The sequence below is a fragment of the Dipodomys spectabilis genome, unplaced genomic scaffold, assembly GCF_019054845.1.
Source record: "Dipodomys spectabilis isolate Male_0828 unplaced genomic scaffold, ASM1905484v1 ptg000505l, whole genome shotgun sequence".
Classification (NCBI taxonomy): Eukaryota; Metazoa; Chordata; class Mammalia; order Rodentia; family Heteromyidae; genus Dipodomys; species Dipodomys spectabilis.
This window is the reverse complement of record NW_024871182.1, coordinates 3,796,477-3,811,851: the sequence shown is the minus strand read 5'-3', so window position 1 is coordinate 3,811,851 and position 15,375 is coordinate 3,796,477. Positions and strand designations below refer to the sequence as shown.

General features: G+C 37.1%; 1 pseudogene; it reads left to right on the top strand.

Annotated features, from left to right (window-relative positions):
• The first annotated feature begins 14,841 nt into the window (after positions 1–14,841).
• On the top strand, positions 14,842–14,938 carry LOC122099209 (annotated as a pseudogene).
• The last annotated feature ends 437 nt before the right edge of the window (positions 14,939–15,375 follow it).

Genomic DNA, 15,375 nt, shown 5'->3' with positions numbered 1-15,375 from the left:
GGAGATACTAAGAGACTCATTCCCATCCATGGGAATAACAAGGTAATATTATCAATGAGTTGATGGTGAATGATACTCCTATAAAATTAAACAGCATCATTTCAGGAGACTGATTTTATTATTTATGAAGCATTAAAAGAATACTATTATTTACAGAATGCAATATTTTCAGAATATTGATTGATTTACTTAATAGTTTGTTAAGCATGAAAGCAATAACATTAATTACATGTAGCATTATAAATACCCAAGAATTGGAGGAATGTAGTCTATATAACTGAATAATGTATAGACATATCTGGCACTCTATAAAGATATATATTTATTAGTGTACTACCATCATCATGTCAATCGTTTTTTATTTGGTCAACCGCTGGAGCTCAATCTCAGGTACTCAGAACTGCCTGTCAGCTCAATTTGACACATGATGGCAGGCTGACACTCACTCATTCATGAATTGGTCCTTGTAGGCTGTGAGTTCAGATGCCAGCACTCCCAAAAAATGAATTGTGTAGTAAGAAGCTGATGGTGACATATGTTTTCCTTTTCTTGTAAAGTCCTGGGTGTCAGGAAGGATGTGCAATACATATGCAAACCTATATCCTATGTAATCAATGGAATCACTGTTCTATGTGTCATAATAGTCAACAAAATGAGTAGTCAATACATGAATAAAACAAAAAATAAAATAAGTAACTACACTGAATGCAATATGGAATCAACATATACATATAAATATAAATCATATATTTAAAATGTACACAAATAGCATGTTTTCTAGTGGTGGGCATTGATTTCAGGCCCAAGGAACAGACTTGAATTTCTTGAATTCAAGGAGGCAAGCTTCCCCTTTCCACACAGTGCAACAGCAGGGTTACCTAGACCAGGAGTTCAAATCCCAGTCCTGGCAGAAAAAAAAAAGGCATCTCCATGCTATGTGATGCCCAATTCGTAGGTATTTCATTTGCACTCTATTTAATGAAGGTGAATGTTTAAATGCTTCATAAAGAATTAATATTGACCAGTGTCCTATAATGTAATTGTGTATAATTTTAGCCTCGAATCACTCAAGTACTGCCCATTTAACCATGACATACCTCACATTCCTTTTGTAATCATATGAATAGGAATGAGTTTCATAGGATCTCCTGCCATTTGTTGGTGGCAGGACTAGGATTCAAACTGTGGCCTCTAGCTCCTACCAATTAAACCTGAGGATAGGGAACTCACAGGCCTGTAGAAGAACATCAGCAAAACCAATGATTAGCCAGGCATCATTGGCTTTCATCTGTTCTCCTTAAAACTTACAAGGCTGTGAAAGGAGGATCGTTGTCAAAGTCACCCTAGGCAGGAAAGTCCTTGAAACTCCTGTCCAACTTGTGCCAACAAAGCCAGAAGTAAAGCCATGTGGCTCCAGTGGTAGAGAGCTAGCCTTGATCTAAAGCAACTCACAGATTGTGCCCAGATCCTGGGTTCAAGGTTTGGGAACAAACAGACATACACAGCAATCTGTGCAGCCATGGCTAAAGCAGGTAACCCTCTTGTCCCCAACTGGATTGGACAGAGTTCTCTGGGAAAGGGGCTGCCATCATTTTGACTCCACCCATTCTGCCTGCATCACAGAATTCCAGCCACACCCCCATTGTTTCATGGTTCTTTCTGACCAATGGGATACAAGAATGGTGGCCATGCCCACATTCCATGCTGCCCAGTAGCACCATGATTCCCTCTGTTTGTTGACACCACTACCAGCAGTTAAGGAAGGTAGAGGTGGCTGAGTGGTGAGCAAGAGACTCGAGGCCTACAAGGAGAGGCCTTCCTCAGGCCCACCCTGTGCCTGCCTGAGTCCCGGCCCCCTCCCCACCTTCCCCATGGAGCAGCATTTCAAACCTGGTGCTGCGGGCTCAGACCCATGATTTCCTCAGGCAATAGTGCAATGGTGTGCCATGAGCCAGTTTGCGGCCCAGGTCCTGGCTCCTCTGTCCTCTGCTCAGGGCCTGAGTGTCTGTAATGCCTCTGCCATTGCTGCTTGCCCCACCTGGAACAGCTGCCAAAAGCTTCTGCCAGCAACACATGTGAGTGGCTGCCACACAGCCCTGCACCCTGGGACCCCATATCTCCTCCCTCCGACCCCGACCCGTGCCTCTCCTGTGCCCCACCTTCTGGCCCACGCCCTGCCATAAATGTGCCCTAGGGGAGGGGGTGGGTGTTGACCTGAACATCCTACCCCCATCCCCAGCGGCTAGTGTCCCAGGAAATGGGGAGATGCAGGGTTGGGTGAGGAGTGGGCGCCACAGATCCCCTGGCCTGTAGCAGTGGGAGCCACACAGCCGCACATCTGCGCCCTTCCTCTCCATTATGAGAACCCAGTGGCTTTAATCAGAGGTGTAGAGCAGCATGTATACACCTGCCTTCTGGGGTCTTTTCCTTTTTTTCTGGGGATAGGAGGTGTTGGATGCAGATGATAGACACCTTTCTGTGTGAGCCATTGTCTTCTGTGCTCAGTCAACCTTTCACCTGAAAACAGAGAGACAAAGACATAGAGAGAGAGACAGAGAGAGAGAGAGATCATCTTTTTCCTTGTACAGCCTGACTGTGCTCAGGTTTGTGATAAGTTGGAAAATTGCAGGTGCTGCATGGATGAAACTTCTGTCACCGGTCTGGATGTGTGTGTGTGTGTGTGTGTGTGTGTGTGTGTGTGTGTGTGTGTGTGTGTAGAAGTGGGTTGTAACAAGGAGGCCGAATGCTTTGCTAACTTCTATCTGCTAACTTTGGGGCATATATGGGATTCACAGCTGAGGTCGAGGGCCTGGAAAGGTGAGGGGCTTGAAGGGGACACGGCACTGTTAAATTACAAGAACAAGGGATCTGTGTGCAATGGAGCTGTGTACTATTTTGGCCTGGTTGGTGGCAGTGTGAGCTTTGTAGGACCTGGGAGTGCAGCCTGCAGGGGATGGCTTCCCAGGGGGACAGAGAGCATGACCAACACTTAGTAAGGATATGAGTTCAGCTAGTATGGAGCGCAACAGCATAGGTCAGACTCTGGGTCTTCTCATCATGACGTCTGATGGGTGAGGTCAACCCTATTTTAAATCTTGAGCTGTGATCTTCAGATCTCAGCCTCCTGAGTACTTAGGATTATAGGCATGAGCCTCTGGCACTGGGACTCTGGTTCTTTTTGGTATATTAGGGTTTGACCTCAAGGCCTTAGGCTTGCCAGTTAGGTCTTCTACCATGAGAGTCAAGCTTTTCTGTCTTGGGCATTTCTGAGATGGAGAATTAATATATGCTCAGTCTGGGCTGGATCATGGTCCTCCTATCTGTGACAGGCATTAGCCACCAGGCCCGTTCTTCTGTAGTTGGAATGGTAGATATGTAGCACCACACTCAGTCATTGGTTTAGTCAGATTGGCCCAAACTCAGTCCACGGCAGCAGATTCTTGACCAGAGGTGAAACTCTGGGTTGGGCCTCAACCATTGGACTTCAATCTCCTCATGGGACAGTTGTGAGGAAACAAGAGATTAATACAGAGGGATCTCTGGATCAGGGACAGGCACAGAGGAAGAGGCCATCTGATACTATTCTTGGCAATTCCGTGAGCATATGATAGGAAGATACCCGGAAAGATCTCAGATGGTGTGTGTTACTAATGGTGCAACAGGTATGGGATTATGAAACAAAACATGGATCTCTTTATTTATTATCCTATTCCCATGAGTAATGGGATCTTTCACTTTGTTCAGTTTTAAAGCTGGGGAAACTGAGGCACAGATAAACCGGATGACCCACTAAAGACTCCCAGCTGACAGGAAGCTCGGCCTGACTTCTCTGCCATGCTCCCTAGGACAATGGGTGCTATTCAGTCCACATTTTGTGGTGGGAAGTCCACTTCTTTTCAGTCATGGGGCTTGAACTTTGGGCCTGGGGCAGCTCCCTGAGCTCCTCAGCTCAAAGCTAGCATTCTACCACTTGAGTCACAGCACCACTTCCAGTTTTCTGGTGGTTGTTTAGAGATAAGAGTCTCAGAGGTGTTGCTGCCCGGGATGGCTATAAACCACGATCTTCATATCTCAGCCTCTATTGTACTTAGGATTATAGGACTGAGCCACCGGGACCTGGCTTAAGTGTAATTCTGACCTTCTTTCTTTCTCTTTCTCAGCATCCCCATGTGGTTAGAACCAAGGTGGCCCTCTCATTCTGGAGGTAGGCTGTGGGTCAGGAGCTGTCTCACTCAGTCTGTTGTACAAGCACCATGAGGTAAGTCCCTCTGTGCCCTGGCTGCACTGTGACAGTTATGCATTGTCCGTCTAGCCTTACTGGACTCCGTACTGTGTTCAATGCACTTTTCTAGCAAAAATTATTGGCTAAAATTATGATACATAATTACAGAATGAAAATGTAATGCCATTTTAAGAAAGTCATTTAAGGTTTTGGGAATGTGGTTTCATGGTATGGTGATTGCCTAGCATGCATGGAACCTTGGGTTCAATTCCTCAGTACCACATAAATTGAAAAGGAAACACTGGAAGTGGTCCTGTGCCTCAAGTGGTGGAGGGTTAGCCTTGAGGGAAAAAAAAGCTGAAGAATAATTGCCAAGCACTGAGTTCAGTGCCAGGACTGCCAAAACAACAACAGCAACAACAACAACAATTTAGTTAGTAAATGCAAAATAAAGAACCCATATTTGGAATATATAATTCCTCCTTCCATACTAATACCTGACAATAGTCCCTAATTCATGTACTTTACCTATGTTAGGATATGTGTTGAAAGAATGTTTTGTTCATTAGGACAAGGCAATTAATGCCTAGAATGTGCTTAGATGTCAGGTGAAGATTAATACTGGAAAATTAAAAGATTCCAGGCTTTTGAGTGGGGTCACTGCTAGTCACCATGAGAAGGATAGTCTAAGTGAGATTTGGGAATTATTTTGGCTAGGCATCACACCAAAAAGGCAAAGGCTAATTAACAGTTGTGACAGAAGAGAAAGAATAACTCCAGATGGAAAGAAAAAAGGATAGTAACTAAGGTACAGGAGAAACCGTTCTAGGGAACCATGTTTGGTTATTGAAGAACTAGTTATCAACTAGGCTTATTCCTCATTGCCTTTAGCATTCAAAATCTCCTAGGCTAGTTCTTAATCTCTGTGTGATAAATGTATCTTCTTCCATGCTGTTCTTTCATACCTGATCTCCTTTGCTTCCTAAAAATCTGTCTTTCTATACTTCTCTATGAACATTTCCTGATACTAAATACACCTACAAAGATGAAAGTGGATGCTAATGTAAGAGTCCTATAACTCATGAGTCATTAATGTAACAAAATGGAAAAGGAGGACATATTTATTGCTACTTCAATTTTTCTGAATAGCTGCAATGTCACATCATTTGGTTCAGATTTCCATTCTTTGTCTACATAGTGACATTAAGTGCACATAAATGCAAATATGAGCTGGGTGCTGGTGGCTCAAGCCTGTAATCCTAGCTACTCAGGAGGTTGAGACCAGAGGATTGTGGTTCAAAGCCAGCCTGGTCAGGAAACACTGGTCCATGAAACACTTATCTTCAATTAACCCCAGAAACCCGGTAGTGGTGCTGAAGCTAAAGTGGTAGAGTGCTCAAGTTGTGCTGAAGAGCTGTGAGACAGTGCCCAGGATCAATGTTCAATCCCCACAACCAATAAAAAAGTGCAAATATGGGTTTAAGTTTCCCCCAAAGGAATGATGAAGTCAATTGTAATCTTCCCAAATGATTTAGTAGTGCACCTACTTTCGCTGAGTTATTTGTTATGGTTTCTTTGTTAAATATATTCTCTCCTTTAAAAATTGTCAAATATTAGCTTTATAATAAACTTCATCTAATATTTCTTGCTTCTAAAGAGAATTCTATACAGTTGATGTCACTTAGCTTTCTTATTGTCTTATTTTAAAGCCAACCCAGGGAAGAGAGTCTGTCAAACACTTATCTGTAATTAAACACCAAAAAAGCCAGAAGTGGAGTTTTGGCTCAAGCAGTGGAGTACTAGCTTTGGGCCAGGTGGGAAAGAAAGACAACTGTTCAGGGACAGGGGCCAGTCTCTGAGTTCAAGCCCCAGAACCAGCACAAACTAAACAAACAAGCAAACAAAACAAACCCTGGGTATTTCTTTGGGACTCTCCTTATAATAGTGGTGGTCCGAGAAGAGACTGCTTTTGCTGATCATACTAACTGGATCCTGCTTTTTTGGAATCCTTATTGCTATCGAAAACTCATGACCAGACTAAAGGAATTGATAACTGATTCCTGCAACAAGAGAATCATCTCAGGAGTGAAACATCCATCCATAAGACACTTAAAAACCTCCATATCTTTGCTTCTTTGCAGTAGAACACTTTTAAAACAAAGTTACTTCCTTTTGTTCTATACTGGCCTTCAAATGGCATATTGTTTCCTTTTGTAATTCTCTCAACCAGATGTTTACAGACAAGTTTTATATGAGTAAAGGACACACTCAAAAAAGTCACGGACAGAGTTTCCTTCCAGCCTTGGATTCTTTTCTTGTACAGTAAAAAGGAAAGCAATAGTTAACTTGAACTTTATCATTTCTCCATGTTCAATTCCTCTCCTGGGATCAGTTTCCACGTCCAATAACAGTTACTTCCACTTATTTCCAGTAACAATCTATGGTGCTGCTACAGAAAATAATGACTGTTTTCTGGCTTCATTGAAATAGCACAAGGACACTTTTGGACATGAGGTAACACGTGTTTCAGAGACAACTTAGTAAATAGAAATGCAATTTAAATTGCTTATTAATACATTATCCATGAGAACATTTTGTTCAAACTTCTTATGTGCTCTGTAAATTAATGTGAATTTTAAATGGGAAGAAGGTCCTCAGATCATTTTTTGTGAGTCTATGTGCTGTGCATTAATTTCCCAAGTGTACATGAGTTAACCGTAAGAGAAACAATAGCAATTATAGGAGAAAAACAAGTTCTGTGTTTATGTATAAGTGTTCAATACAATATAGAAGACTACAAATAAGAAAACTTTGAAACAATAATGCCAAGTCCAGTATGTAGATTTATGCGAGTGATATGGAGAAAGCATTACTCCTAAGTGGAACATGAAGCATGAGGCCACTCCTTTTCTAAATCACGCTTGATAATCACGTAAATGTGCAAAAAGGAGAATGGAAGAATGATTCTGTTTCCAATGTAAGTCAGATATGGAAGAATAGACTTAACTGGAAAAAAAGAGTCCATCTGAGAGAACAGGAATTATACTAGCAATGAACCTGGTGGCTAAGATCACATTTCTTTTTCTTTCCTTTTCTTAAATTCTTTTGTTGTTGTTGTTGTTGTTCGTGGAAATTGAAATATGGGACAGGGGGCTGTCCCTCTGAAATGCAGCTCAAGGCTAGTGCTTTTCCCCTTGAGCCACAGTGCCACTTCCAGGTTTCTGGTAATTATTTGAGCAAAGAGTCTACAGGAATTTCCTACCCGTGCTGGCTTTAAACCCTAATCCTCAGATCTTACAACAACTTGGTTTATGATCACATTTCTAACAGTGTACACTCAGGATATGTAATGTAAATGTTCATCTATCTTTATATGAATTCTTGAGTTAAAAATCTGGGCTACAGGTTAGACTTTACACTCACAAAAGTGTTTGAAGTTTAAAAGTTGATACTCCTGGAAAAATAAAACCTAAGAATGTAAAGGAGTCTGGGAAGTTCAATTTGCATCTGGCTTGGACAGTATAGGCTTTAAGACACTACCTATAATTAACCAGCCAAAAGCTGGAATACCAGTCACTAGCAAGATTGCTGAATAACAGCTTTAGGTTTTTGCATCCATACATGCAAACATACACATACACACAGAGGCACTTATAGGTGCACACAAAAATACACAAATGAAACAGCTCTCAGAATATGTAGAAAAGTTAGAAAAAATAGAAAATAGGTCCTGAGTAAGACTAGAATCAAGTGATAATTTTTAATATTAGAAATCCCTCAAGTGAACTTTCCCCCAGAAGTTGAGAATATTACATAGGTAGGGACCAAAGATAGTAAGAGAGTCAAGCATCATTATTAACGGGATACGATCCATGGAGGAATGAGTCAGGGAACCCTGCTGGTGCATCTGAAAATGTTTATATCCAGTGTCAAATGTTAAAACATCTTTGAAAATAGTACATAAACAGTCTGAGCAGTCAGTCTAGTGGATAAGATCATAGGAGAAGTTCAGAATTGCTAGTCTGTTTCTAGATTAAATAAAGAAAATATGGCAGGTCAATGTGATACAAGCCTGGAATTCTAGCACTCAGACAGGAGATTAGAGAGTGGAATTACATAACGGTACCTTCCCTGGACCAGGTAGAATAATTTTGTCTCAGTAAAACAAACCAAACAACATTAAAGGAATACACAGTTGTAAGTTTGGCCTAATTTTGTCATTATGTTTCCTATTGAATGCTATTCATATATATCCTCACTTGTGTTTTAAATGCTCTCATCATTACAGAACATCCATAGATGCAAGATAGCTCATAATTCCCATCCAAAAATTTGCAAAAGTAAGTAAGTCTTATTCTGTTGGATTCCAAATAAATGTTGAAGGATTACAAAAGCTTAAGTCTGGAGAAATAGCAAAGTTCGTCTAATGTAGGACTTTGTAGACCTTGTTAAATTAGAATTTAAATTTAAAATATATTTTTTGGTTTTGTTTGTAATTTCATATTCTATAGGATACTACAAAATTCTTTTTAAGTAGAGGGATTAAGTGAAAAATCACAAATGATTCTGGCATTCTATTTGCCTAGTTATTCTTTCAAAAGAGTTATAATTAGAACATAGTTAATAGATAATTCGCACAGTTCATGTATACCATGTTAATGTGAATAATCTAGACAGAGTTGCCAACAAATGGATGACATTAATTTATACATTTAGAAAAACCAATTTTTTAAGGGTTTGGTTTAATATGGTATGAAGATAGTAATTGTTTGACATCTTCTTCTTCATATATGTAACACAGGAAGCCATTTCCTTATTTACGTGCCTCTGTATACATGGAGAAAAATGCTAGGTTTGGGGTTTGTTTTCAATTTTGTTTTTGTTTTATTGGTTCGTCCTAGAGCTTGAACTCTTGGCCTGGACAGTGTCTCTGAGCCTGTTTATGCTCAAGGCTCATGTCCTACCACTTCAATCTCAGGGCCACTTGAGTCTGGCTTTCATGGAGATTTTTGGAGGTAAGATTCTAAGAAACCTTCCTTCCTGGGTGGGCTTTGGATCATAATTTTCTTATCTTAGCATACTGAATATCTATGATAATTAAAAAAGTATAAATATAAATAATATTTGCAAGTGTTCTGATCTCAAGAATACCAGTGGAGGAAAAATGATGCAGCTCAGTTTATTGTGTTCTTTTCAGAACAAGGAGGGTGTCACATTAGCAGAGGTGTAGTATTTTTTCAAAATAGAGATAAGGCATTCATGATGTGAATTAAGGAATTTTAAGGTGTCCCTTACAAGTTGGAAACTGTTGGGCTAGGATGACTTTATGGCATAAATCTTGGGATTGATGGTCATATTTATAATAGCTTACTCATAAACAATTGCTTACTTTTGAAGAATTAATTATTACACATGCTTCACAGTTTTATCCTCTACCAGAATGTGGCTATTTTTCTGTTTAGTTCTCAATCTGTAATACCCCATTGGAAACTGCATCTATTGCAGAATTACATAACATGCAAACAGGTACTGTTTTGAATCTCTTAGGAATGTTGAGAATTTAAAAATGAGTAGCTATTAATCATAGGAATTTTGAAGAACACATATATTCTGTCCTCTTAACAACTTACTTACTTTTAAAAGTTATGGGTTTCCATAGCATTAAACTGTTTTCTGTTTTAGAATGAGAAAGTACTGAATTTATTCTTTTTTGAAAAATTTGGCAAGTATATTGTGAAAATATTGTCTACTTGGATAACATTCAAGTTGATGACCCTCTGATAAAGAAGGGGTAATTAATTCAAATTAGATGCCAAATATTATTGATTTTTAAAATGTTACTACATAAAGAATATTATTTACTGGGCCGATACAGTGAAATTATATTTTATGCAGCTTATTTTTTCAATTTTATTATAAAAATGATGTACAGTGGGGTTACAGTAATTGTAAGGTATCAAATCATAACTTTTCAAACTTGATAACCCTCCCTCATTTTTCTTACAGTTTTCCTTCACCCCTTTACCCCTCACAAGTTGTAATGTACATTTCCAACATAATGTCTTGTGAGTATTGTTATTGCATTGGTTTGCCTTTGGTCCTTTGTCTCACCATTATGTTTTTCCTTTACCCTTCGCTAATCAAGGTAAATGTATACACAATACAAAATGAAATACAGCAGGGATAAACCATAGGGGAAAAACCCAAAGAAAACAGAAATCACATAGTTCATCAAAAATAATGAAGACTTCTTTTATTACATATGCCTAAAAGTTCAGCAAAGAATTGAGCAAATGGAAAAGTTAATAAAAAATAGTTTTCTTAGAAGCCTTAGCTAAGCGTATTGTCTTCTGCAGTGAAGGGAGGCCAAAACTTTTTGATGTAAATTGTGTTAGTATTTTTACTCCCTAAAGTGATTTTACAGAGCACATTTGTCTCACTATAATGCAGAACTGTTTGAATGAAGACATGAAAATAAATTCCACATCCAAATGAGGCAACTTAAAGAGTTTTAAAAGAGAAATAATGAAGATGTAGCAGTGGTGGAGCCTGTATGGCTCTTCAGCTTCACTAGACTTGAAGCCAAGAAGCTGTGATTAATTGGAACTCGGCAAGAGCTAAGGGAAGGACATAGAAGTAGGACATAGAAGCATTGTCCTTTTCTAACACACACTTTCTTCCAAGGTATGGGTGATTTAACTCTATTCTCCTCCATACATCTTGGTGAACTAATGCAAGACCAAGAGAAAAATAATCTATTGAAATAATTTTGCATAGAATAACTTCACTGTTTCTGATATGGTATCTAAGGAGAATCTTAAGAGAGAAGATAAAAGTGCAGTATTTTTTTGTTTCTTCTAAGCATCTTGTTAGCAAAATATATCTTTGAGGTTAGACAATTCTGATTGAACCAACAAGTGATGTAGTACTTTTTATTGTGGGCACTTTAGCCAGAAGAAGTCTTTCAAGGTAAAGGAAAAAAAATGCAGCCAAATATTTGTGATTAGAGCCTCTTGGACTGTTTTCTGGAGACAAAGTTTAGCATTAGATTTTTCCTCATTAACATAGATGTTGTTTCATGGCAACCAAATGCAAGAGGGTAGTTTAATGGACTCACTTGGCCAATTAAACAGCATGAAAGAAGAAAATGACAAATAATATTTAATGAAATTATTTTGACCAATTACTTTGCCAGAGGAAAAAGGAAAAATATAAATTAAAATCAATTGACTTAAAAGTTTGAAGAAAGAGTAGTGAAGAGAGATTAGAGAAAATATAGAGGATTGTTCTCTCTCCAGTGGAGTAATGGGTTCTTGATCTTGTTTCTTCCATTCTACCTCACAAGCTACCAAGTGTTTCTCAGGACTGGATTATCCAGTTCAGACAAAAAACTCATAGAAGAAAGATACTGTTTAGAGCAGATGTAGGTGATTTATAACCTTAGACAATCTATTTAATTCTGTTCAAAATTCTCCCCTACCCCAAACTTCCTCTTTGAACAGCTTTGTTTGCTTTTCCCAAGACTGCCCTTCATTAACTGATTCAAATTTTGAGAGGTCATATTCATTCTCTCTAGAGATTGCTGTTTGGTTGTGATTTTTGTGTGTTTTTGTTTCTTGTGTTTTTAACTGAATTTTAAAAGGTTGTGCAATTGTGTTACAATTAAATATATCCATCTAATTGTCCAATGCTCCTAGATCAGAGTCACTCCTTCCATCATTCTCAAACAACCCTTTCTCCAAGATTTATTTCCAATTTACCACTCCCTTCATGATATGTGTACATTGAGTATTCTAGCTGTACTTACCCCTTGTTCATTTTTCATTCATTCTATGTCTTTACTATAATTCCTCTCTGGTTTCAACTTCCTGATAGTCATTCTGTTAAACTGTCTATTAATACTTTGAAAGGTTTATATACATTCCATGGAGTCTCAATCCTGCATATTCTTGAACTGATGTCAGCTTATATTTCCATAATTCATTCATCTGCAGCAACAATTTGCAAGACTGGAGACGTGAAGCACCTAAACATGATTTTATTCTCACCCATTTGGAAGATTAATCTTTAGTCAAAAAGAAAGTTAAAAAATAGCTTAAAATGTATTCCTAACAATGAATTTTTATAAATGGCTTTGTAAAATGGTGTGATTCTTTTATTTTACATGGAATAATATTTTCTACTACCTATAAGTTTTGGAAAAAGAAGAAAATTGACTTTATTCCTAGAGAGGAATATGATAGAAATAGAAGACAGATATTATATTTGTCATATCTCTGATGAGTACCCATATTAAAGACTTAAAGTCATATTTTTTACTATGTTAGACAGAGGGAAAACATAAAATAACATATGATAAGGAAACTATTTGTGATTTTTTAAAAATGTACCTTAATAAATGATGAAATTTATTAGGTAACGTTTGGGTTTGAAATTTAGGAGGCTGATCTATTTAACACACTTCTGGAAGTCTCCTACTGAAAAACACAAATTGTGGGTGGTATTATTTCTACACTTTAATGAATGGTTGAACATGTTTGGCATTAGTGCTGTGTAAATAATTCAACTCTATTGTAACTTGCTCCCTATACTTGAAAAACTTGTAATGTCACTAAGTATCATCAACTTGTCAAATGTTATTTTGGCGAATGTGATTTCAAAATGTTTATTTGAAAAGGAATACACTTTCAGGAGATTAAATATAGATTATCATTGGTTTGAGAGTGACATTTTTATACCACAGAAACATGTTGTACTGAATTCCCAGTGTTTGAAGCACTCTTTAGTGCTTCAAATGTTTTTCTGAATTACATTTGACCTCTAAGTCAAGATTTCAGGGCATTGGTAGACCAATTATTGATCTAGCCTCCCAGAAACTATTTTTTGGCCCACTTAGGTTGGAATAAAATCTTTCGTTAATAATAGGTGAGGGGTATTAAAAATAATCTTATGACACTTTGTGAACTTGTTCACTCATATGGGCTGGTTATCTGTAAGTTGAATGTTTAAATTACAGTACTTTCTCTCAAATTTTGCGATCTCATCCTTCATTTTAAGTAGCCTTGTATTTCACAATTGCTTACTTCTAATTCCTGCATCTCAAGGAATTGGTGCCCTGAAATATAGGAAATGCGAAATTGAGATGGGTCTTCAATTACTTTGTGTTGATATGTTGCATGGGCTTTGGTGAGAAGTTTTGCCCCTGTTATCTTATGATGCAGGTAACTCGGACCTGGGTTCCTAGGATGCATGGGTATTGCAGAAGAATAATATTTTTTAGACATCTTAGCAAAATTTGGGCATAATCAGTAGGAATGCTTTAGAAATATGGAGAAAAACAGTTTGGGACAAGCGAATTAAAACAATAAACAGCAGCAGAGTAAAATCCATTATTGATTAGAGGAAAACATTGTTTTTTTTTACCATGTGGATTCAGAAGACCAAGAACAGTTAGAATGTATCATAAGTTTATACTAAAAACATTGCATTGATACTTTTACAGTCTAATATATATTTTAAACCTAATTATTTATATTCCAATTCTATTTATTGGAATAAATAAATATCAATTTATTTGTCAAACTATCAACTAATTCTAGTAAGTTTCAATGTGTGAAATATAAAATCAGCACATATCAATATAAAATATATAACTATATATAATGTAATTAAAAAGCACACGTTTTGTATTGTTCTGTTGTAGTTACTGTATTAAAGGCAACTCTATTTTAAAGTATTATTCCATTATCTCTACTTCAGTGTCTGATAGAGTTAGACCTAAAGATTTACCATTTGTAGATTTACAGCATGGAGGCAATAGGAAACACTGTGATTAAAACATTATCAATTTAATGCCTAATAATGAGGAGAAACATATGCACTTCTCCTGCAACTATGAAAATATTGGGTGATAAAAAGGCAGTAGTGTAAGTTCCTGCATGGTTGGATGGTAGACAGGCCAGGACATTAAGTAATCATGCATACGAACAATTTTTTCACCTTCTTGGCGTTAGCTACTTTTGAAATGGAAGGTATAATAAACAATTATATTTTGATAAAATACCTTCTAGTCTGAACAGTTCTGTTTGAACTGTTGATCTCTGTATGATCCCTTGTAACCAAGATTAGTTTTCTTCTAGTAAGACAATCTATGCTGTCAGGGTAAGATATTCTGGTTGGGTTGTTCCCACATGGAAGAAGTGTAAAGGCTCAGGTAGACATTTGTTCCTGTAACACCTCATTTGGGAAAATGTCAGCTGAAGAAGTTTAGAAGTAGCTCTTAAGCAACGCTTACTTTGAATCCATTAGGTCCGCAAAGCTAATTCAGTTGAATAAATAAGTACTTGAAAAAGCCATCACCTTTGGACCTATCTATAAATAATTGAGAGTATGATCAAATTCCAAATAAAAAGACTTAAGATAGTCATTGACAAAAAAATTTTGCAAATGTGAGCAATTGACTGATAAATATAAATTTTCCCCTATTCACAGAATTTTAGGGAAATAAGATCGATAGCATTGTAAGGAACAATAAAGTTTCCTTGTTACAAGTAGGCACCCATAGATATAAACCTGTATAAAGATTGCATGATTAACTACTTAAATTTAGAGGATACTACACGCTTTAGCAGCATGTATACTCAAATTAAAATACAGAGATTAACATGGCACTTGCACAAGGATAATATGAAAATTTGAGAAGTATTCCATATTTTTCATTCTTCAGATTCAAGAAATGAAAAACAGTTATTAAAAAGTTGATTACAAAATTACAAGTGTAACAATACACGTAATTCATATAATTTAGTTTGACATCAGTGTATTAAATCTTCACCTCAGAAAGGCGTTTACATAGCATAAACTTTACAAATAATCTCAAATTAGACAACATTGTCATTTTATCCCAAATAAAAATAAAATAAAATTAAAAAAAATAATATTAAGTCCTAGAAAAAAAGGAAGCAAACTGTTTCTATATGGAATACAATCAGAAAGGACACATTAATGAACCTATATATTATAAAATAATGTAGAATTCAAAGTATATCTAGGAGAAAATAAAATTAATTATGAACATTTTGCAAACATAGAATATAGAATATTTTAAAATATACTTTTTCAGACAAGCACAAGAAATATTTTAGTTTCTGTAC